Source organism: Pinus tabuliformis, chromosome 2_1 (genome assembly GCF_031772625.1).
Source record: "Pinus tabuliformis cultivar Carrire ecotype Pingquan chromosome 2_1, CPIR1, whole genome shotgun sequence".
Classification (NCBI taxonomy): domain Eukaryota; kingdom Viridiplantae; phylum Streptophyta; class Pinopsida; order Pinales; family Pinaceae; genus Pinus; species Pinus tabuliformis.
Genome location: NC_142299.1, coordinates 938,780,806 through 938,806,908, shown reverse-complemented (window position 1 = coordinate 938,806,908; position 26,103 = coordinate 938,780,806). Strand labels below are relative to the sequence as shown.

Here is a 26,103-nt window from a genome sequence, read left to right as displayed (position 1 = left end):
TCGAACATCGCAGGATCTTCAGTACCATGACCTTCTAAAATTGTAGGGTCTTCAGTGCCCTGACCCTCAAAATCATTAAGGGTTTCTACGTCTGGTTCACTGAAATTATCAAGACCCTTTGCATGTTGTTCCTCTTCATTCTATTTTTCTTGCACTTCACCAATATGCGGTGTCGATGTCATCTTCCTGCTTTTTAGCCTGCTGAAAAATGTTGACAACAGAACGTCATCTTCTGCATTCTCCTCATCGTCCACAGTGTGTGCCACTACATCTGCAAGCACCGAGAGATTGGAGAACTTGACTAGTTCATTCCTTGTGGACAGTTTTTCTCCTCATGGAGGCTCTAGTCTTCCTCTTCCTTTCTGTGGGTGGAGTGTTCTCAACGGTCCTCTTCTCTGCTTGCGCTGGTCAACAACTACAATGATCAGATTGCAGTTAAGCTAGTAATGGTCAGGCAGTGCAGAATCATTTCAAGGAGGGTGTGCAGGTTATCGGACAGTAGTACCATCCCGTAGTCAGCTTTATAATTCAATCAGACATACTTCAAGATGTATTAAAAATATTATATTCCAAACCTTACACACCTTTTAATCTAAAGATTTGTTCCCAGATTAGTAAATAACGAAACAAAGCATCAATTAAAACATGGAATCAGATAACATATTAACATATGTGTAGGGAAGTACAGGGCCATAAGTATCCCTGATAAACCACTCCAAGATTATGTAAATTGCTTTCACAGTCAACTGTGTTTCTGCACTAAACCTGCTTGTACTGGTGTGCCTACACTATGTTGTGCTTGCATTGCACTGTACTTACACTAGAGAATTTTACCAAACAGAGAATCTGATAAGACGTACTCCTGTAACTGGACTTAAAAAATTTTCCTTGTTATACAAGAAAAATTATTCGCCATCCTTTGGTGTTTCTTGAACATGCCTTCTGGATTGACTGCACCAAATTCTGCAATCAATTTATGAGGAAATAAAGGAGTGGGAAAGGGGTAAAAAAATTAAAATGGGAAGGAATATGATAGTAGGGATTTCAAAAACAATATCACCAAGAGGGATAAATGAAATGGGATGTGGGAAAAAATTTAAGGGAAAAGAGGGATTTTACGAAATCAGGTAAGGGTAATTTCTTAGAAGAAAGAGGAAGGTAATTCATTGGGGAATTTAGAAAAGAAATAGTGGGAAATTTCAAAATGGGAAATAGAAGAAAGACAATCCTTTTATCTTGAAATCTACCTGCACTGGTGCAAGAAAAATAACTGGAGCGAGAAGTAAGCGTTTACTTGGATAAAAATGTACATGCTAGTTACCCCAAACATGGGTAAGTGCTCGGTTTCATGAACCTGCTTCTTCTTGGTGGAAGCCAACATATCTAAATATCAAGTAACATTCCCTTTTTATTATAATTTTGATCTTCCTGCCAGCATGTTGGTTTTCAAGTCGATCCTTCTGTATTCATGTCAGTCAACTGATTTTCATAATTACAAAAATTTCTTTTTTATAATTTTTATTTTTGTCATTTTCTTCTTTTTATTTTCTTTGATTATTTTTTCTTAATAAGGAAAAGAAGGAATCAGTTCTTCAATAGGTTGGTGTTACCACCTACTAACTCATTTTCAAATGGTTATTAGACTTGCTGCATAAAATCTCCTTTAGTAAGGGGCTGAAAATATACCTTCAATCTATGCCCATTTACCAGGAACACAAAATTTCATCCATCAATAGTTTTGATTTCTGTCGCTCCATTTTCGAACACTTTGACCACCTCATAGGGTCCCATCCAGTGTGTATGGAATTTTCCTTTAAAATGTTTGAATCTTGAATCCTAAAGGAGTACCTAATCACCTAGTTGGAACTACTTCTTCTGAATGGACTTGTCATGCCACTTCTTATGCTGCTATTGAACCAAGATGTTTTGCTGAACATCATCCCTTCAAATTTCATCTAACTCATTTAATTGTAGAAGGTGTTGTTGTTGTGCTTCAGAGAGATCTAGTCCCAATTGGATTGCAGTCCTGAAAGTCTTGATCTGGAATTCTATCGACAAAAGGACTTGTTTCCCGTACACCAACTCATATGGTGTGTGTCCTGTGTTGTTTCTCCAAGTGCTTCGGTAGGTCCATAATGCTTTCAGTAATTTTTCAGCCCAATCCTTTCTGTGCATGTTTACTGTCTTTGTGAGGATGGACTCAATCACCTTATTCGTGGACTCCACCTAACCATTTTCTTGTGGATGATACGGTTTAGATTTCCTATGTCATACTTTGTACTGCTCCATCACACCCTGTACCAAATTATAAATAAATTGTGATCCATTATCAGAAAAAATTTCTCTAGGCACACCAAATCTAGTAAATATTTCAGTAGAAAGAAAATAAAAAACTCTTTTGGTAGCAAAAGAAATAGCTTTAGCTTCTACCCATTTTGTAACAAAATCTGTACAAACCAAAATATGCTTTTTATTTGATGATGCAAGATTTATTGGTCCTATGAAATCAATGGCCCATTTTTCAAAAGGCTCAATAATAACATGAGCACATGGAGGAATTTCATTGGTTTGATTAGGCTGGCTAATTCACTGACAACTATCACACCGCTTGACATATTGTTTGGCATCCTTGAATAAGGCCAAAAATAGCCATCTTGTAATACTTTGTATGCAGTTTGCTTATCGATGAAGTGACCTCCACCAGGTTAATCATGGGCAGATTTTAAGATATCAAACACCTCTTCCTCTCTTAAACATCTACGGATAATGAGATCTGCTCTGGTGTAAAAGAGGTATCCTTGGATCCAAGAATATGTAACACTTTTCTGAATGATATTCCACTTTTCACGAGCAGATAAGTGAGGTGGTAATTTTCTAGTGACTAAATAGTTAGCTATGTCAACAAACCATGGAGATTTTATTGACAGAGAAAAAATATGTTCGTCAGGAAAATCATCATCAACAGGAATTTCTTCACCAAGATTATTTAATCTTGACAGATAATATGCAACTACATTTGACTTTCCTAGTGTATCAATAATGGTAATATTAAATTCATGCAATAATAGCAACCACCTAGTCAGTCTACCGCTAGTTAATGGTTTACTCATCAAATATCTTATAGCAGAATGGTCAGTGTTTTACAAAAACTTCATATCCTGTAATATAATGTCTGAATTTATTAATGAAAAAAATTACGACCAAAAACTCTTTCTCAATAACCGTATAATTGAGTTCAATGGGTGACAAGTTTTTACTAATGAAATAAAGAGCATAAGATTGTTTATCTTCTTCATGTCCTAAAGCTACACCTATAGCAATATTTCAGGCATCAAAGGAAATATGAAATGGCAGGGACCAATTTGGTCCTCTCGACACTGGTGTTTGAACTAATTTTTCGTTCAATATCTCAAAGGACTGTTGGCAAGTTGTAGACCAAGAAAACTCATTATCTTTATCCAATAGTCGGAAAAGCAGGGTAGCTATCCTTAAGAATTTCTTAATGAATCTCCTATAGTAGCCTGCATGTCCTAGAAAACCTCTCACTTCCCTTTGAGTTTTGGGTATAGGAAGACTCGAAATGACTTCTATTTTTCCAAGGTCAACCTGGATACCTTTGTCGGAAATAAGATGGCCAAGAACCACTCCTGCCTTGCACATCAATCTACATTTCTTGTCACTCAAGGTGAGATGAGCTTCTTGGCAGCGAAGAAGAACTTTTTCTAGATTCTTGAGGGCTTCTTGAAATGAATCACCAAACACAGAGAAATCATCCATATGGATTTCTACGCATTCAAGGTAAGCAAAGATAGCCAAGAATGCCCTTTAAAAGGTAGCCAAGACATTGCATATCCCAAAGGGAAGCACTCAATAAGAAAATGTACCCCACGGACACGTAAAAGTGGTTTTTTCTTGATCCTCAGGTGCTATCTGTATCTAGTATATCTACTAAAGCCATTTAGAAAAGAAAAGTACTTCTTACCAGCGAGGGTACCGAGTACCTGATCGATGAAAGGAATGGGGAAGTAATCTGTGAGAGTGGCTTTATTCAATTCTCTGTAGTCAATACAAATGCACCATATCCCATCTTTCTTCAAGACTAATACTAATGGAGAGACCCATTGGCTATTAGAAATGGGATAGATAAAATCGAGATCTAAGAGTTTTTGCAATTCTTCTTTTACAATGTCTCTTAGAGGTGGGTTCATTCGCCTTTGGGGTTGTTAGACAGGTCGGGCTCCATCCTAAATATAGATATGGTGTGTGCAAGTTTCAAGAAGGATGCCTTTCATATATTCATAACCCCATGCAAAGGCATTAAGAAGGTTTTGCAAGAAATTCACAAGCTGCTCTCGCTGAGAAGGATCCAAGTTCGAACTGATATACAAGGATTTACCTAGACTAATCTCAACAAGAGTAGTATCAGGCTCAAGAGTATATAAGGGTGTTGCTAGAGATGGTGATGGTGGGGGTATAGAGTCATATCCTTCCTAAAAATCTAGACTAAAAAATTGACTCAATGACACGAAATTAGGCATGGTGTCTAGATTGTTTAGGAAGTCTTGAATCTCTCCCTCCAGTGAGGACTCAGCATTTTGATGTATCAAGGAAACAGGCTGAGTCTCCTCATCACTACTGTAGTCTAACCATAAAGTGTCTCGAAGCTCCTGAATGGATTTAGCAGGTGGATATAGGGTGACTTTCCTTTTGGAATCTCCATGGGAAATATACATGTCACCAGAACAACATCGGATATAAGCATTGGTCGTAGCAAGCCATGTTCGTCCCAAGATCAAGGGATGCCCTCCCACTGGGTTCTTTGGCTGAAGTACAATGAAATCTATGGGATATTCCAAATAATCTAAGGAGACAACCACATCATCTAGATCTATTTGCCAGTTTAAGCACAGTGGGAGTAGGACGAATATTGACCAGTCCAAGTTGATCCATGGGTTTCTTGGTCATAACATTAATGGCTACCCCTAGGTCTATAAGTACATTGGATACAAGAAAATCACCTATCTGATTAGAGACAATAGGGTCTCCAGCATCAATATATTTTTCCATGTGAATACATCCCATCGTTAACTTTGCTACTCTACCAACAAATTGAATGGTTTAGGGTTCCAATATTCTCCTTCCTAGCTTCTTAAGACAGAGTTCCCTAATGATTTTTGTAAAAATGGGGATCTCTTTGATAGCTTGGAGCAAAGGTACCCTTATGAAAAGGTTCCTAAGCTCAGAATCCGGGCTAGACTCAAAAAATGGGATCTTTCTTCTCCACCAATAACCTCTCTGGATAGGGAGGTCGATTGGAAGAAGATGACAAGGGCTTAGAATGTACAGGGATAGGTTGAATGGTGTCATCTTTTTTGGAATGGTAAGGACTTTCCTCCTCTAATTTCTCATCGATAATCACCATGGGCTGCTTTTGATTCTTTGAGGTTACTACCTTCCCTGATCTCAATTGGAGATCATTGACTCCAACTGGCATAATCTAAAATTTGGGTGAAGAAAGTGGGGTCATAGAATGTATCATTTGTACCACTTTATTTTTGGGGTTGGGTAAAGGTTGAGTAGGGAGCTGAGAAGGTCGAAACGGTGGAGGTAATGGTAATGGTGGCATAGGTTGACTCAACTGAGGAAATGATGGTTGAGGCATTTGGTAAGGTACATATGTAGGAGGGTATCATTGCATAGTTGCATGATAGGAATTATGTGAATGATGTGAGTGGTTTCGCCCCCTCCATCCTTGTTGCCAAGATTGGGGGGTTTTTCCATATTGATATTGATTCCCTTTCTTCCAATGTTGAGAGTGACCAGTGTTAGGATAGGAATATGAATGTGCATTATAACCAAAAAAATGTGGTGGAGATTTAGGAACCATACCTGCACTTACATGAGGCCAATTCCTTCTTGCTCCCATAGCATGCAATGATTCGGCTTCAGGTTGTCCCCCTTCCAATACAACTTTCAGCCCAGGTATAGAGGGACATTTATCCATAGCATGGTTATCTGCACAAATTGCACATTTATTAGTTTCTTTAATATCTAGAGGAAATTCTCTTAAAGGATGCTTTCTTCTACATTTAGGACAGAAAATAGACTATATCTCTTGCTCTTCTACAAGTTTTTGTTGAAAATTTAGAGTCTATTTGTTTACTAACAATATTTATTATTTCAATTTTGATATTGTCCATTTGTTTTCTAATCCAATAATCATAGCATCAGTAGATTCGATTTTTCTGTTTTTATTCTGAATTCCTTTACCGAATCTATATTGATTCCTCACAAATTTCCTGCACAAGTCACAGATCTGATCAAAAGTATTTTGAGCAATATTCCCTTGTCCTAACAGATTTAAATTATTTTTGGCGTTATCAGTGAGCCCATGTAAGAACAAGGTTCTAATGGTACTTAGATCAAATTTGTGCTTTGACCTTTGAAGGATATACAAGAATCTATCCAAGTAGTCCTCTAGAGTCTCATCATCGTTTTGCACAATTGTAAAGATTCATCTTGAGTATCTCTAGTTTTACAATATTCCTGATATTTTGATAAGAACACTCTCTTCATTTTCTCCCAAGAAGACATAGTGTTTCCTCCTAGTCCTATGAACCAGCGGAGTGTTGCGTCCTTAAGGGTTGCAGGAAACAACTTTAACTTTTGGGCATCAGATGAATAATCATAACTCCTATGCAAAATATCAAACTCAAATAAGATAGATTCTGGGTCTTCATGTACCTTACCATAAAAATGAGGAAGAGATGATGGTCAAATGTTTTTCATTTGTACTTGTGTATCAGGATCCACAATCGGGAATCTGAAAGTGGATTGTTCCTCATTTACCTGATTTTCACCACTTCCTTTTGCATGATCTTCCATATCTGCCATTGTTGTTCTTCCACATGAACTTCTCTTAACAAGCTGAGAAGGCTGACTATGGATTCCAACAATCCCCTTCTTCCCCTTTATGGGATGTGTCACACCTGAACCACTGCTACCAGGGCCTAGGTGGACTGTTCCTGCATGATGAGTCCAAGTTTGTTTGGACTTTCTTCTTGCAAAAGAAGGAAAAATGTGAGTTTTGGTTTCATCTTTGTCATTGTTTCTTTGGCCCCTAGTGGGCTTCAGACCCCTACCTATTTTAGGCATTCATCTCAAAAAATGATAAAACGAAATTCAAATAAAAACTTGCAAGATTCAAAAAATAAATCAGCACCTATAAATTCCTTCAAACAATAGAAACACGTTGTAGAAAAAATAATAGCAGACTTACCCCCATTGCAAAAAAAATAGAAAATTCTTACCAATTCAAATCGCCTCGCTGACAACGGCACCAAAATGTTGGGTGCAGGAATTGTGCTTGAGCAAACTCCTCAACACCTAATTGTCAACCCGAGGGTTTCATATACTTAGATACGAAGCACAAGAAATGATAGAAATGGTATTAAATTTTCCTATCTCTAATCCTACTTCTTAAAGGAAATGCTTTACAGAATGAGACAGGAAACAATCGGAAAGGTAATTAACACCAAAGCAACTTTAGTGCTAGAATGTAAAAGACAATTTGCATGTAAATCAAGTAAATAAATTCCACACAATGGAAACAATATTAAATGATGAAATGAAATGCTATATTCATGTTCATATGGATGGCTAACAGTCTGACAAATGGGCCCTTGCAGAATTATGTCTTCCTTCTAATCTTCCTTCCACACAAACAACCTGTCCTTGTAGTGTTACAATATGCTTGCACTAGTGTAGGTACAATATCTCTGTGAAAAAGTATATGTGACCTCCCTTAGTGAAGACTTATGTCTTACTGAGGGTTCTCTAAGCCTAAGGGCTTAGAACACTCTGTTTCTATGACAAGAGACCAACTCTTGCACCAAAGCAGAGCTTCCTTCACCTAGTTTCCAAATTACTTTTGAAAAGACTGAAAGATGTGTTGGAAAAGAATCACAACTTAAAATGAAATTCTAAAGTAAATTATCATTGATAAACGAAATGTTTCAATTCATTAAACCTTGCAAAGGAAATAAACTTCATGAAATAAAATCATTTCAAAAGAATCAAACAGTAGTCTAAGTGTTTTGCATGTGTTATCTAAATTTATTAATCCATTCAAAGATTCTTATGTTCCTTCAAGTATAATATGTTTATGATGATTTTTATGCAATTACTTCAAGATCCTCTTCAATATGTACTTTTAATACCGAAGACAGTTACTAAATTAATGATTCATTCACTTGCGTAATAACTGGAAACAATATGTAGAGAATTGATTCATTATTCACTACAAAAGAATGATTAAACCAAAGTACAGGCCACAACATGCACTGGTGCAGGAAGGAGTCCGTTGTGCAATCTGATCAAAACGAGTTAAAACAGATATTGAGAATAAAAGAAATGCAAGAAAGGTATCTCATAAACAAAATAAACACAGCTAACTCTCAAACCACAGATCCATTTCACATGTTAGCTACATAAGATATTTTAAATTAGAACTTGAAATATAAAGATTAAAACTATAACATCACGGAGCTGCAAACGAAATATCCACACCTTCTTTCTAAATAACGAAAGCGAGAGGGGTAAACGAGCTAAGTTGGTTGGGCCCTAGCCAACTAGCTCGTTCCCCTTCTAAGGAACAAAAATTCTCAGCACTTCGAAAGATACATCAAAGATAAACTAGACCAGCGTATGCAAATCATGACAATTCTCTTGTATTACTTGATTCGACAAATGTACATGATAGAGCAGTGTAGCCCCAGAGTTAAGCCGATAACCAGATTACATAAACAAAATTACAATCGATGGTTCTCTACTTACCAACCTTCTCCTAGCTATATCTATATCATATATATCCTTTCAGCTCTAGCCATTCTCACTAATTACAGACATTGCGCACCACCTGTTATCCTACTTTAGTTCATCAACAGCTAAACTTGGAGTCAAGGATCAAGACCCGTCCTCATGGAAGATTTGGCTTCTCGAAAATCTCGGACAATCCTCATGGCGGTGCAGAAATCTACCTGCACTAGTCATACTTATTCATAATTAATATTAAGTTCCATGATTACTCTAAGAAATTAATATGAGTTACAAGAGATATGTAAATAGGCATGAATTCCATATAAAATGATTAATAAAGTGCTGAAATAAATCTTAATATAAAATATGAGCATGTGCAGGAATGGGTAACTATCTTGTACTAGTGCAAGAAGGAAGGGTCTTTTATTGAGATAAAACAGAGGTTGATTTTGATGGAAATGGGGTAGAAAATAGGGAAATTTAGGATACCAACATCTTCTAGCAGATGGTAGTCCACATATCTATTCCAGAAATAGGTTTCATATCTGAGACGTTCCAACATACTGTGAATGAAGCTGAGTCTTCTAGCTTATGAGTGTAAGCTAATCGATGTAAAATTTGTTCAACAGATTAGAAAAAAATTGAGTAGCGCAACGGCAACAAGGTGGTTTTCTCTCGAAAGGGTTTCCACTAGAAATACTTATGTTTTTATGTGTGCATGTCTATTTTTATGTTTCTCATGATTATTATGCTTTGATTTTATTTTTTCTTTAATATCCAGTTAAGCTAATGTTGTGAATGTGCATGGCTATTTGATATTGTGGTAAAAAAATTGAAATTGAAATAAAGGAAATCACTACTGATTCACCCCCCACTAGTGGTGATTTAGTTTCCAACAGATTATGAAAATCCCAAAGGATCAACACGACGATATCTGAAACATGCTAATAGGAATGTCCAAAAAAGTGTACAAGGAGATGATCAAATAAATGGACATTATTGCATCACAAGTGGAGCCATCACAAAAGCAACGTGCTTCAAATGTATGTAATCGTTGAATTTTTCTATTAAGTACATATAAACAAATAATCTAGCATTAAATATTAATATTCAAGTGTTTTCTTGCATAAAAGAAAACAAAATGGAACCCCTTCAACACATAAAACTAGAGGACAAGGAAGAAAAGAGTCGATATCAAAGTTTGTGAGTAATCGTTAATATTATTATAAGAACTTAAGATTCATTCTTGTATATTTTAAGTTGTTTTATAGCAACCATCCTTCACTAGTACAAAATGGCTAATTAGTTACTAAACAAATGACTAAAATTTTCATATAAACAACAATTTTTCAGTCGGTGACCAATATTGGGTAATTTACAGTATCTTATAACACGACCAGCTTTTAGTCATATTTAGCTTAGTCATTAATTGATTGTCTCAAATTTATCATCTAGTAGTACATTTAGTCATTAATTACCACAATTAAAGACCAAATACACAAAAAAATATACTACTATATGATCGCCCAATAAAACCAATTAATGGCCAAATAAATATGATCAAAATTTTGGTCACATTATAAGATATTGTAAGTAGCTACTAATATTCATATATATGCAAATTTTGGTCATTGTTTGAAACTAATTAATGACCAAGGATAATTTTAGGGGCGAATGTTCGCCCTTTGGCGAAATTAAGGGGTTTTAAATTTTTAGTGGGCGAATATTTTGTATCATAGTACATTTTTACAAATCACCTCAAATAACCCACCTTATTTTAAGGGAGAGGGTAAAAAAGGTAAATTTAGCCCTTGAAATTAGGACTTACAACCTTCCATTCGCCCATTTTCAAGAAGAGGTTTTATTTAAGCGAATCCATTCGCCCATTTTCAAGAACAGGTTTTATTTAAGTGAATCCTATGGGCCAAATACCATATTTATAAAAGAGGTATGGTAAATTAATAAAAATATAAATAAATGAAAGATATGGTAAATAAATAAAACATTTTTTATATTTACTCCATAAGTCACCTTATATACATGTAAGGGTGTAAACAAATAAAAATATAAGTAAAGTGGAGGTATGGTAAATAAATAAAACGTTTTTTATATTTACTCCATAAGTCACCTTATATACATGTAAGGGTGTAAACAAATAAAAATATAAGTAAAGTGGAGGTATGGTAAATAAATAAAACGTCTTTTATACTTACTCAAAATGTATGGTAAATAAATAAAAATATAAATAAACTAGACGTATCGTAAATAAATAAAACCTCTTTTTATATTTAGTCTATAACCCTCGTTCTATTTATGAAGGCTCAAGAAAGAGGTTTTATTTAAGTGAATCCTATGGGCCAAATACCATATTTGTAAAAGAGGTATGGTAAATTAATAAAAATATAAATAAACGAGAGGTATGGTAAACAAATAAAACATTCTTTTATATTTACTCCATAAGTCACCTTATATTTAGGTACACTCAAAAAATGGGTTATATTTAGGTGAAACCTATGGCCAAAATACTATGGGACAAATACCATGGACTAGATTGTTATTAATACCATGCAAAAAACCATTATTAACCCTAATATTAGAATTAATAAAAACAAAAATGGCACATGGTATTGACCCATGGTATTCACCAAAATGGCACATGGTATTGACCCATGGTATTCACCTAGAATGTAGCCTATTTAAATGGAGGAATTAAACCAGCATGTAGCCTATGCTAAGATTCACTAGGACTTTACAAAGTTTTATTATTTAGTGAAAGACTCGCCAAGATCTTACAAGATTTTATAATTCAGTAAAATATTCGCCATGCCTGGTGAGAGATTCGCCAAAAAATTATATATACATATTATATTATTGATAAAATCACCTTCCATTTTTCCTATATACCATGGAGATTCGCCCATTTATTATATTTATAAATTTAGGGGGGGTTCTTAAAATTTTCCCTGTTAATGACCGAAGAAATATGACTAAATTTTGGTTGTGTTATAAGATACTGTAAATTAGCTACTAATAGTCATATCTATTCAAAATTTGGTCTTTGTTTGCAATCACAAATTTATCATTTATAGTATTCATTTTTTTTTGTAGTTTTATATTCATTATATAAGTGCCTAATTTAGTGGTTTATATTGATTTCATTTACATTCATTAATAACCATTATAAACAACTAATTTACTCATTGTATATCAATTTTATTTGTGTTCATATTTAGTCGATATAGTCTACTAATTTAGTAGTTTTAGATTGATTTCATGCGTTCAACACTAATTGACTTAAATTAATTAGTATGATTTTGCGACTAAATTAAAAAAAATAGCATACAATGTGAATGTTCATCTAATATGAAAACACAAAGTTACATATGTAATGAAAATACTAAATAATATCAAGTACAACTATAACTAATTTCAACCACATAAATTATTTTCTATGAAATGTCGAGTATTACAATATGAGTTTCCAGCTTAATATTGGTTGGACTATAATTTACACACGAAATATTGTTTCATCACTTCAAAACATTAACGTTGTGTTGCCAAGGCATTGCAAGTGAATTCCCCAACTCTAAAGACTTGACCATTAGTCTGGATCTCATGTCGGATATTGGCTTTAAGGGTATCAGTGGACCAATTCTCTTCTCTCTCTCTTTCTACACCCATTGGCCCAATGTTATTGTTCTCCTTTTTCTTCAATTCCTACTTTTTACCACCAATATTGTGTTTCCCTTATGAAAATAAAATAAGGTACAATTCAAAGTATAGGACTAATTATTGTTTAATTCCTCTCTTGTCCACCTTCTCCAATAGTAAACAATGTAGGAGTGTAAACCTTTCCTCAACTCCAACCAACCAATGCTATTACGATAGCATATAAGACAAAAAGTCCAACCTGAATATATGGAAAGTATATGTCTTTCAACATACACTTACTTGATCTTCATTCCAATAATTTGACTTTAACTTGGATATATGCACCTGTCAACATTCCAAAATAGTACATTATTCATCAAAAATTTTATATTGAAGACATATGCATAAACACCTATATATCGTTGCATTTATTATGATATTAGTAATTACCAGAAGTTTCACATTCTACTTCAATATCATCCAAGATATTTATATATTATCCTTTCTATATTAATATGGAAATCGTTAGCAATTATGACCTAAATTTGAACTTCTAAAATCCATCACCTTGAGCAAGGATTCTACTGTAATAGTTACACATCACATTTCAAACTCAAAGAGCTATTTACACTCATTGTTTTCCAATGACAACACTATTAAATGTGTGAAAAGGGTATTTCATAAACCACTAATAGCATTAAACAATTCTAATATGAAAAAAAATTTCTAACAATCTTCATCTAGAAGTAGTAAATTTGTACTCAAATCTTCTTCAAAGCTTGATATTTCAACAATAATATAAGCTCTTGAGATTCAATTTCTTTGACAAGAATAAATAATAGTTGATTGTGTAGAATATATCATGGTGCCTAATGAATCACAAGTTTTCTCCATAAATTACAAACAAGAATTGTCAATAAAGCTTGGTAGCTTGGGTTATTTGCAGGAAGAATCATTATTTTCCCATCTGGGTTAAAATTCCACTTGTGACATATTCATAATATTCATTCTTCTTGAGCTAATTGTTGAATGAGGCTTTTCATAAGCCAAGAGTTATATCTTACTCTTGCTTAGGGCAAGATAGTGAGGAAATTGGTTGCATGTTTGAGAAAAAAAGAGAGGACAAACAAGAATTGTTCCCACACCATCAAAAGAATTTCCAAGAAAATATATAATTTGGGTACCCATTATACCACTAAGGTTATTTAATTGAGTCATTTAAAGCACTAATTACATTTTCTAATCTCATCCAAGTTCTTTTGAACATAATAATGTAAATGCATTATCACTGAACATTTGGGAAATGAATCTCAATTACATCAAATCCTCATCACAATGTTTAAATAAACTAAAGTTCAAAGGGAGATTTCCTTCAAATTTTAGACTACTTACCACACTAACCAGGATACACTTTATAATTATTGGACCTAAGTATTTCCTCGGTGTTTCATTGTCTGTTATTTGTGTTCACATTTGATTCAAATGTTTCATAATTTTTATAGATCAATATAGAATTTTGGCATCAATGCCATTTCTCAAAATTGTTTCTTTAGTCATCATTTTTTTTATTCCAGTACTTTAGAACCTTAGAAATGATATTATGATACATAACCATTTCGCCTATGTGAGATTATTTCATGGTTCATGTTGGAAATTTTTGAATAAGTAAATGAATGGCAAGTGAAATTATATATAGCAACAAATATCTTACTTTTTTTTCACATTCCTAGTATATGATTGTAAACAAAATATTTTTCAAAAATCTGGACAAGAAGATCTTGAACTAACAATCAAGCTACAATTAAATCACTACAACAAAAGTGAATAGTTACATAATCAAGACAACAACCACTTCCATAGAATCTTACACAATAAAGCATGACTCCAAATACATATTCCTTCTAAAAAGTGAAACATAGAGGCCATGAAAACATTAACATACAAACACTTCAAACCACATACGTTTTTAAAACTCCAATGAGGAGACATTCCAATCTATTCCTATGAGACCTCCCTTATGTCTCATGTTGTCTGTAAACAAACCATTGGTGAACATATAGTAATTTATACTTTAGTCACATTGATCTAGATGACTTGAATCCATTTTCAAAGGGAAAAATTAACTCCTTTTTGTAATTATATGAGAAACACATGCATATAAGGTTTTAACTTTTCATCCACTATTAGTAGAATGAGAGGTGAAAGATACACACTCTAGATATGAATATCTTTAGATTTTTGTAAAAGCATGTCCTATTCTAGTTTCATCATAAAAACATTATTTGACATTTTTGTCTTCGATGATACCATAACCAGCTTGAGAAACAATTGCTTAAGAAGAATGAAACAATATTGTAACTCAAATCTTGAGTCTAGAGATAATATTCATAATTCCATATAGGAAAATTGCCAATTACAACAATTATCAATGTTGTGACATACCCTCTCTGATGCATGGAAGTATGATGGCCTCCAAAACCATACATTTGAAATCATGGATGGATGGCAAATATTTTATTATGGCAAATATCAAGTAGCAAAGAACACATAAAAAAAGAAGTATTTTTTTTTTTGAAACCACGTAATGTATTATAAACGAGATAGACTAAGAAAACGAAAATACTTCAACCTTGGCACAAATGTTTGAAAGAAAATTACATATACATTTTGATCCTAATATATGCTCTTCAGTTAGAAGTGAGGATACTTTCATTCAAAATCCACACTAACATTCCTATGTTTGGCAATTCTTTAGTGAACTTCTACCATGAAATGTCGAATAGTGATAAGAATGCCATACCAAGAAGCCCACAATAAGGTAATTGGCTCATTTTCAAACAAGCTAAATGATTTCATATTTTCTTAGTGTGCATAGTTGTATGCACATGCAACTTTTTTGTGCACCTACTTAGTTATTAAATCTTGTGAATATAAAAATATGGCTACCCAATTGACATGATTTTGTTAAAGGCCAACTAGTATAAGCCAAATTGGTAATTAGAGTGGAAACTAAAATGGAAAATAAAATAAAAAATCTAGTAGCAACATAAAAAATTTAGCCTTAAATTGTTCCTAAGTACTAGTAGACATCAATCATGAAAAATAGCCATTACAAACAAAGTATTAGAAACTCAAATTTCATTTCAAGATAAGTGGCAGGCAACAAAAGGTTACAAAAATGAGATATCGAAGAATCAAAAGAGATGAGTTTTCTCAACTATGAATGGATTATAGTCTTTTACTTAATAATTATTTCAACTTCTAGTTTCCTTTGATGGGGGATACCTTCCTAATTTAACCAAAAATGGAGCTGAGAAGGCGATAAAATACTCTAAGAAAGACCATATGCATTTTTTAGTGATATTTGTGGTTGAACCACTAAATTGTATAGTGTATTCTTTTGTGGTCATATAATGTTTTATACTTAGTACTGAGGATCAAAGGAGCTTAGTTTTCTCGAATATGAATAGATTCTAACTCTTTTACTCCATAGTTATTTCAAATTCTAATTTTCCTCAATGTAGGGCATGTTCCTTATTCAACCAAAACTATAGCTCAAATGGTGAGAGAATGTTCTAACACAAGCCAAATACAATTGTTTGTGATATTTCCTGTTCAACCCTTAAATGAGAGTTAATGTTTTAAAGGTCATGGTGTGCACTATACTTGGTACTTTCTTAGTTCGTTAAGGGGAAAATACATCCAAAACTAGATTACAAATAAAGTTGAAATCCAAAGACAACCCCAAATGCCAAAGTAGTAAGAGAAAACCATAGACCCCAAGTCACCAAGAGGAGTTGCACGCCAATGAAGTTTTTTTTCACTTTTCTGGTTCACGAATACTCGGGTCAGTGGGTAGCCGCTACGTCCAAGGTTGTTTAACACTGAGTGGATGCCACCCGAAGGGCATCAACACCCCTCGGCCTATTTTATTGACCTGACCCCAAGAGCTTTCGGGATTCGACCCTGTGACCTCCCAGTGGCGAGGCACTTGATTTGACCAATTGAACTAACTCTTGAGGCTGCACGCCAATGGAGTTGTCCTTGAACCAACATATAATATGAGTCCCACACCATCTACCAGCATGATCTAGCAAAACGGCACTAGCAGCTACTTAATGTGTTTGTGTTATGAGCATTTAAAGAAGTAAAGTGATTTCAACATTTAAAAAAGTCACATGTCCTTTTTTAATTATTGCATTATGCAATGTTTCTTCTCTACGATACATATCTCTCTCATAGATATATCATTCTCCATGGCTTTACACACATTGAATAATACATCAGATGTCTCTCCTCTCTCTACAAGTGTTTTGAATATGGGCAAGTGCAATTTTGATATGGAAATGATCCCAAGCTACATAGTTAGCATCTAGGAGGTTAAAGCCCTAACTAATAATTGAGATAAAAACAAGGACCCCAAGTCACCAAGAAGAGTTGCAAACTAATGAAGTTGTCATTGAAGAAGAAAATAATGAAAATCTACTACCAACCACCACCATGACCTATCAAAACTACACTGGAAGATACTTAGTACATTTGGGTTACAAGCATTTATGAATTGATTTAAGCATTTAATTTACATCTCTTTTCTTTATGGTTTCAATTCCTAATGGCAGTGGTCTACCTTACATCTCTCTCTCTCTCATGAAGATATCATTTTGTATTGATAATTAAACATTGAATAACATATCAAATGTCCCTCCTCTCATTACGAGTGTTCTGCATATGAGCATCTACAACTTTAATATGGTATCAATACCAAGCTATAAAATCAACATATGTCACATAGCTCCTTTCTCAAGTGTTGATAAATTTTTTTTAATACATGTCTCTTTTTTCTAGCACATTCGCTTAAGTGGTATTTTGTAACCCTTTTTTTACAACAACATCCTTTATATATTCCAAATTTAACTGGAAGTACACTCTCGAGTGTCGTAGGTGGTGTAGGCACAATTCCAATGCTTAGAAGCAGCCAAGACTTGGCTTATATTGTTTTGGGCTTCTCTGGGAATAAGATTATTCTATTATACAATAAGAAAATTCTTTTAGAAGTTAGCAGGAATTCCAAACTAAGTGATTTCCATGGCTTGGGATGTTGTGCAGCCATGTTACATTCATTGTTAGAGTCTTAATCTAAAATAGACAAACAAGACTTTTGTAGTGTAGTATGAAATTTTTATCTTAGTGTTAAATGTGAGGTATCCAAACATGACTTCCATTTTGTGGCAAGATGTTTCACTTCCAGTATAAAATACCCATTTTGATTGGAAGTTTGAGTAAAAAAAAAGCAAGTAGATATTAGAAGGCATGTTTGCATTCAAGATATGGTTATCCTTGATAAATAGGTCTAAAATCAATTTCAATAAAATATCACTCCCTTCCACTTGACAAGAAATATGTTATTATTGCTTCATAAACAAGGAGAGTTCTTTATAATAAGCTAGTTAGTTTTGAACGGTATTTATACATTCAAATTCAATACGAGCTACCCAAGGACATTTAACTATCATCTGCCCTGTAACATATGCCATAAAGCCAAAGGACATGGTTTCTCTTGCTTAAACATGCTTGAGATTACTGTGTTTATTTTTTTATAAAGGAAATCCATGATAACAGTTACAAATATGAATTCCTTGTATAAATAGGAAATGGGTACTCATTTCTCAGTCTTACAATATATACTGATGTTAATGGATCTTGGCAACTTACTAGTCATTAAATAATGAATCCATACAGGTGAGGATAGTTTTTAGTAGAGGAGGAATGACATGTTATAGAGTTTTGTGAACCCAACGTTTGGGACTACCAAGTGAGTCCATCATCAGGGGATGTGTCAGTAGATATTTTCAGATCTTAATGATGTATCCAGGGGCTAGATTTAGGTTATATATATATAGGATATTAAGGAAACTATGTAAGAAAATAGGTCGGCTATTATTTTACTAGTTTTTCCTTTATTTAATTAATTAATTAATTTAATTATTATTATTATTATTAAATTTCATTTTTAGGTTTAAAGGATAAATTAATTAATTAATAGGTTAAAGGGATAACTTAATTAATTTTATTATTTATATAAACTTATTATGTTTATTTTATATTTTTTGTTTAGTTGGTTTAATTGATTTATTAATTATTTTAATTAATTAAATAATTAAAAGAACATTGATAAATTAATTAATTTTATTAATCATTCTTTATTGATATGTTATTAATTTATTATATTAATAATTTGTTAATTTTATTAATTATTTAATTTTATTGTTTGTTGATTTAAATTGCTATGTTTATTTCTTTAATGTGAAATTAATTATTTAATAACATGATTAATAACTTTTATTAATATTTTAATAAAAGTAATTAATTTGTTCAAACAAATTAGATAATTAGTTTGAACAAATTATTTAATCATATTATTAAATAATTAATTTCACATTAAAGAAATAAACATAACAATTTAAATCAACAAACAAATTAAATAATTAATCAAATTAACAAATTATTAATATAATAAATTAATAAACATATCAATAAAGAATAATTAATAAAATTAATTAATTTATCAATATTCTTTTAATTAATTAATTAATTAAAATAATTAATAAATCAATTAAACCAACTAATAGAAATAATAATAATAAACATAATAAGTAATTATATAAATAATAAAATTAATTAAGTTATCCCTTTAACCTATTAATAAATAAATTAATTAATTAATCCTTTAAACCTAAATAATAATAATAATAATAATAATATTTTACTTAATTAATTAATTAATTAATTAAAGGAAAAACTAGTAAAATAATCGCTGACCTATTTTCTTACATAGTTTCTTTAATATCCTATATATAACCTAAATCTAGCTCCTAGATACATCATTAAGATCTGAAAATATCTATTGACACATCCCCTGATGATGGACTCACTTGGTAGTCTGAAACGTTGCTTTCACAAAACTTTATAACAGGTCATTCCTCCTCTACTAAAAACTTACTAGTCTTTATTCACCCTTGCTAAATCTTATTAAAAGGGTTCTTTTATTATAACATTCTAGGAAGCTCTGATGTATGTATCTTGAAGCCATGATTTCAAGGGATTGAAGGAAACAACAACAAACATGTTCTAAATATGTTCTCTCAAAGGCATACACGACTATGTTTTCCCTTGTGGAAAGTAAAAGTCTAACCAATCTTTCTCTTGATCCTTAAAAGGCCAGATGATTGTGTTGCAATGTTGTGGTGTGCTTGGGTTCTTCTACATTTATTTTCCTATATAAATTTCTATTCATAATTTAGAATTCCCAACTATTATAAAATAACATTCAGTCTTGTATGTTTCTTCACAACCATGCAAGAACTTTAGCAATTTGCTTGACATTGATTACTCTCAACCAAGAAGCTCGTTTTTGATGTTTTCCAGCATCATTATTGAAATTTAGAAGACATAGAGGTGGATTTTATGCAGACTTGGACAATGACTATGCTATTTTTCAAAATTCTAGGGATCCTCATCCAACTGAAAAGCATGAAAAATTTCTCTTTTTCTAAAATTTGAAGTTGCATCCTTGCCAAGGATTGGCTCATGTTGGTGTCTATGTGTTGTTAACTCTATGTGTAGTAATTTTGGCCATTTGTGCTTTTCATGAATAGGCAACACCTTTTGAATCAAGAATCTCAAAGAAATATCCTTCTTGAACATACTACTTTAATAGTGTTTGTTTTGGTGTAGTAATGAAACAAAATTTCCAGTACACATTTAAAGAAATTTTATCTTTACCCTTCGGCTACAATGTGCTTACGAAAAATTCAAAGATTGTTTAGAATAGACTATTATAAAATGAATCTAGAGTGAAGACAATTTGCTATCATGCATCATGGCTACTCAAATATGGTATTGTTGCTAACTATTATATATTCCCCTTATTTATCCTAGAAATATACAATCGTAATTAATTTAGGGCTTGTGTTCTTATACAAAATTGAGCTGCCTGTAGAGGCTTAGCCTCACCCTACGTCATTGAATTTCTTGTCCTCTTATATAAATAGAGGAAGGAGAGATCCCTCTTATACATTGTTTTGACCATATTATCTTAGAGATGGGTAGCACGTTGGACATGCCCCTTTTCTTGATACTCTTCATCACCTTATCTTCCTATCCTGGGGTACTAGGTCTTGGAGCAGCTCAAAGTTCCACTAGAGACAGTATTTGATCCTAAAGGAGGTATGCCCATGAGAATGGTGCTCATGTTGACCCTAAATGAGATAATTGACCGAGTAGGTGTAGGATACAAACAATTGAAAAGCTTAAAAAAAAACATGCATTCAACATGATTGAATGTCATAGCTAGACATATGTAGAATGGTCTTGGGAATGATAATTTTGTACACATATATATAAAAAAATAAACCAACATTTATTCTCATATAGAAAACTATGGTATTATTGATTCTAAACCTGTTTTGGGTGGGAAGAGTATGGAAGTTTAGAATACAACTAGCTACATGAGAGAGACTTAGCGAGTTCTGCTACATTTTCTTTTGTAAATCCCATTTTTGAAATGTGCATTAGATAAGATTCTTCAGTTTTGTTTGTAATATTTCAATGTGCTCCAGAGGTTGCATGAATGCATGTGTTTGCAAGAGTTAAGTGAAGATATGGGGTATCACCTTGGTGGATTCAAAGGTGAGATAACATAGCTAAGAGAAATGATGATGTCTTCCTCAAAGAGTTCTTTCGAGGAACAAAGAATTGCTAGTTGCAGGACTTACAACAAAAAGAGATGCACCAGCTTGTAATCCATCAAAACTGTTGTTTGATTAGTTATAGTTCTTCCATTTCAAAATGTGCATTAGATAAGCTCCTTTAGTTTTGTTTGCAATATTTCAATGTGCTCTAGAGGTTGCATGAGTGCACGTGTTTGCAAGATTTAAGTGAAGATATGGGATATCACCTTGGTGGATTCAAAGGTGAGATAACATAGCTAAGAGATATGATGATGTCTTCCTCAAAGAGTTCTTTCGAGAAACAAACAATTTCTAGCTGCAAGACTTATAGTAGAAAGAGATACACAAGTTGAAGATCTAGAAGGGAATTTATATGAGATCATAGTTTCAACTGATAAATTCAAGCCAATGGAAACTAAAGTAGTGATCATTAAGTGTCTCAAAAACTAGTGGTGTTAAAAAAGGACAAGGATGAATGACTTCTTTCAAAGGATAACTTGAACAAATTTTCTTGTAAGTTTCATTTTGATGGCGTAAGAGTCTTTGTATCAAGTTATCTTCCCCTCTTTGTTTGTATTTTATCCCATTTTTCTCGATATGTGTCAAGTCATACTCCAAATGCTAAAGAGGTTAGACAACTACATAACTAGAAACCTAGCAATCCAAGGTTGTTATATAGTGAGAACATTTTACATATAGAATGCATGGTAAACAAACATGGTTGATAGTCTAATGAACTAAAGATGTACATTACTGCAATTTAAGGGCACCCACTATGGATAGAGGATCCAAGCTATAATTCATGATGGAAATGCATAGTTTTATGCATTGTAAAAATATAAAATATTGATGGAACAAGCTTCGAAGATTACACTTTGTGCATAATATCTGGTAGCATATTTTTGTCTCTATCAATCCTTGGAGTGAAAATATTTTTATCGAGGAACATAAGAGACTATTTGATTGCAGAGTTAATAATTAAGGATAAGAAAAACACCAAAAGCCAATCATGAGATGATTGGATGTGTGCCTGGATTCTCTACTATTTCTAATTTATTCAAAATATAACATCAATGTTGATATCTTCGTCAGTTTCTGACCATTAACAATGTCTATTTATGAAGAGATGAGCTCCTCTTCTGAAATAAGTAAGATGAAATAACCAAACTGCAAGTATTTGATACCAACCATAGGATCCATGTTCACCTCGTCATCTTCCATGCTTTGGTGCTTTTGTGTCTATGTGGCCAATGTAGATGCAACTACAACCTGCATTCAGAATGAAATTAGTGGCAACTTAAACCCCTGCATTCATAAAGAGACTATTACAACCCATAAACTCCAATTAAGGAAGTCTACTTCACCCTGGAAAATTACATAAGATACTATAGATTAATATCAACATTTTTTTAAAAGAGGTTCCATTAAACTTTAGAAGAATTGCAATGGGTCTGCAATATCAGGCACCACAAGAAACCCACTTTCATGGGCAAGACACGCCCTCGAGGACAAACAATTAATCACAAGCACTTTAGCTAAGTTGTCGCAAGAAGGAACCTCAAAATCACCAGGACCTGCAATGTTGAAACATCGATATTACTTACAACCAATACCCAAAGATGAAGTTTGCAGTAGTTAAAACCAATAAGTATTAAAGTGTTGTGGAGATCATTTTCCAGTAAATGTCCAAATAAACTTGAATAAAAAATTATAATTATGACAAATTGTCCTAATTCAACATAATAGATATCAGCAATGAAGAGCTAAAAAAGGATAATGAAATCCAAGCATTTACCTTCTTTGAGATGCCTCTCCTCTTCCTTCAAGCAGACATTTGCATCCATCATCAAAGCACTGTACACAAAACATATCCTAAATAAATAATTATTGTCTACGTTACTCTGAAGCATTAAGCAGTGAAATGGCTTCAAACCTTGGCAATGCATGTACACAAAAAAATTGGAAAAACAACAAGTGTAGGGACAAAATGATGATTTTTTTTTTCAAATGAAAATCACAATACAAGCTGATTATTTAATCAAACAAATCTCTGCGTTGCAACCACAACATTTTTCAACACCTTTGCAAGGTAATTCTTCCTGGCTTCCATGTCATCAGTGGGTCGTTGATGTTGTGTCCAACATGGCAATCCCATAAATAACCTCATTGCCTTGACATAATTGGTGGTATCGAGGGTAAAACGGTGGTACATGCCCGAAGGGAGGACTATGAGATGCCTTTTATTTATGCGAAAGCATATCCATTTCTCATTATTGTCCTCGATGTCGAAGTAACCTCCTCCTTCCATAACAAATCAGATATCCTCTTGGGAATGGAGGGTAGGAGGCATTGAACTCGTGGACATTTCCATAAAAGAGGAAAAACTCTCCAAGAAGGCATATCCTAGTTTAGGAAATCATCCTAGAGCCAAGCTTTTCTTTATGTCTAGCCTATGATGTTTAATAAAAAAGTCACAATAGAGGTGGTTTTGAAACTTTTTCAGAACCCATTTTACAATCTAATCAACCAAATTCGCCTTTTCAACAAATCATATTCACATTAAAATAACTAATAAGAAATTCCCAAATAATTTTGGAGGGTTATATATCCATTAATACAACAAACGAATCAAAAGTCATACAAACATTTAGAGTTGGATGTCTCACCCATTGAAAGTGCTACTTTCTCCTACAACTTTAGAAAGAGCCTCCCTCCACTTTTCAATAGTGTCAGAGTCAAATATTTTCTTCTCTTGGAAGTTGCGTAGTGATTGAAAATACACCCCATCATCTCTCTTCGTCCATCGTAGTTGCGAGGGATTGACACCATAGAAGATAGGAACAATGGATAAGTTTGATTATGGGTCCTTCATTGAGTCCATCCTAAGCATGAGTTCATTAAGATGCCAACTTGACCCTGCATGTCCAGGAGATAAAACTGCTATATGGACATGGGCTTTTCAAACAGCACCTTCAATTTCAAAAGTTAGCTTGTCTTCCCCTTGGAATTCTAGGTGGTTGAAAAACACTTGAAATTCCGATGAACTCATTTGAGTAACTCAATAATATTTGCAGTACAAGGTTAATAACCATTGCGGATATCGGATCATATGGAACTCATAATAGTCATCCTCTGGAACTTCCATCCCTTGAACAGAAGTCATTAGATAATACCTACTAGATTTGACTTTGTCTTAACCCATGATTTCTATAGCCAGTAACACGGACCGTAGAGGCGAAGAAATATTTTAAGAGTGTGAGGGTGACCCTCAAATGAATCAACTCTTTTCCCTTATTCTATCTCAAAATCCAATCTATAAGGTAAGCTCAATCAAGCTCTATGAAAAACTAACCCCCCTATCTTCCCATGTGCTTGATCTTTCCTTCATAATCTTCAACCTACCCTGGGGCAACCATCATTATATCTTAATAGTTGTGTTGATGGTGTTGGACCCGCTAACATGTAAGGGGATATCCCTAGTAAGAAGTCGTAATTAGACCTTAGACAGTTTGGTGTAGGAGTCCTAGCAGTGGGTCATATAGCAATGCCTTGACCATGATTTCGCACAAAGGCAAGTAAGATAGCTCTATTAGTAACAAGGGTGTGACCATTGTGGTGAGTCAAAGAAGGTGCATGAGAGGTTCTAACACATGTGGGTGAGATTAGTGCACCCCTTGGCAACCTGCAACAGTACTCGGATGGGAAGGGAGCACACAAGCGAAGATGCATCACAAGCTAGAAAGCGAGTCATTTGGAAATCCAAAGTGATGGTTAAACCAATCAACACATTTTAGAAAGATTCATACATGCTCATATGGAACAATGCGTCCATGACTGCATAAGAAAGAAAATACATATGCCATTTAGAGTAAAAAAGATAGTTGGAATACAATAAAACATATGCATGAAGCGTGCTGGCTCTTATTATATAAAGAAGTGTAATTTACAGGCATACAATACATCCATGTACACCGACTAGCCCCAACAGTGGAACGTTACAGCGACATCTGCCTGCTCCTCTGAAGATATGTACTAGCTTCGTGTAGTGGAGAAGCCAAGGTGCATTATAATACTGTCCAAGCTCTCTCCAAGATAGTCCTATCAAAATCTTGGCTGAACAAAAGCCTCTACAATGAGTTATGAGGTTCTATTTATAGAAAAGGGTGGGGTCATCCTTAACATTCCCCTCTGTGACAGTTCATCTACCCTCATGACTCTTCATCTACTCTATGACTGTTACATCCAACTATTGACACTTGAACTTCCACTTGACATGACGTTACATTACAATGCACATGTGCTCATGTGAGATGAAATGCCTTGAGCAAGCCATGCAAGACATCATTGAAACTTGGTTTATTGATGTGAGACCAACTCTTTGACATACGTGTGATGGTGAAGGTGGTGCACTGATGCCAAGCTTGGTCATCCGTGATGGTATGCATGCACCCATGGTGACATCTTGTTGAAGCGAACTGTTGCCTTTGTTGCAACTGGTGCATTGGTTTAGCTCCTTCATCCAACTCGTCCGTTAAGATGTGCATGGTCTTCTTGGGTGTAGCTGAAATGGCAACACACTGATGTATAGTGTCTGTGCTGATCTTCAAGTGTGTGCTGGTGGTCATGCGCATCAACTTTCCAAAGTACATGTTCAACTCTAATTGGACTTTGTTCTTGTCTTCGCCTTGGTAAGTGTGCTGAATGGTTTGGATTGCATGCGTGCGCATAATGACGTTTATCCTTCTGAATCCCTTGCATGTGATCAACAACACTTCTCACCATGTCTGCTCCATGCCAGCTACTGGGATAGATCTAAAACTTGTATGGGAACAGTTTCATCCATGAGCGCATGTTGTATCCACTGTTGTTCTTGTTCCTACTGCGACTCATTTGTCTATTTGTGTAA

At 33.9% G+C, this 26,103-nt stretch overlaps 1 pseudogene; it reads right to left on the bottom strand.

The window, feature by feature from the left end:
- Positions 1-22,628: 22,628 nt before the first annotated feature.
- LOC149203725 (uncharacterized) overlaps positions 22,629-26,103 on the bottom strand; it is an 86,978-nt pseudogene continuing 83,503 nt past the window's right edge.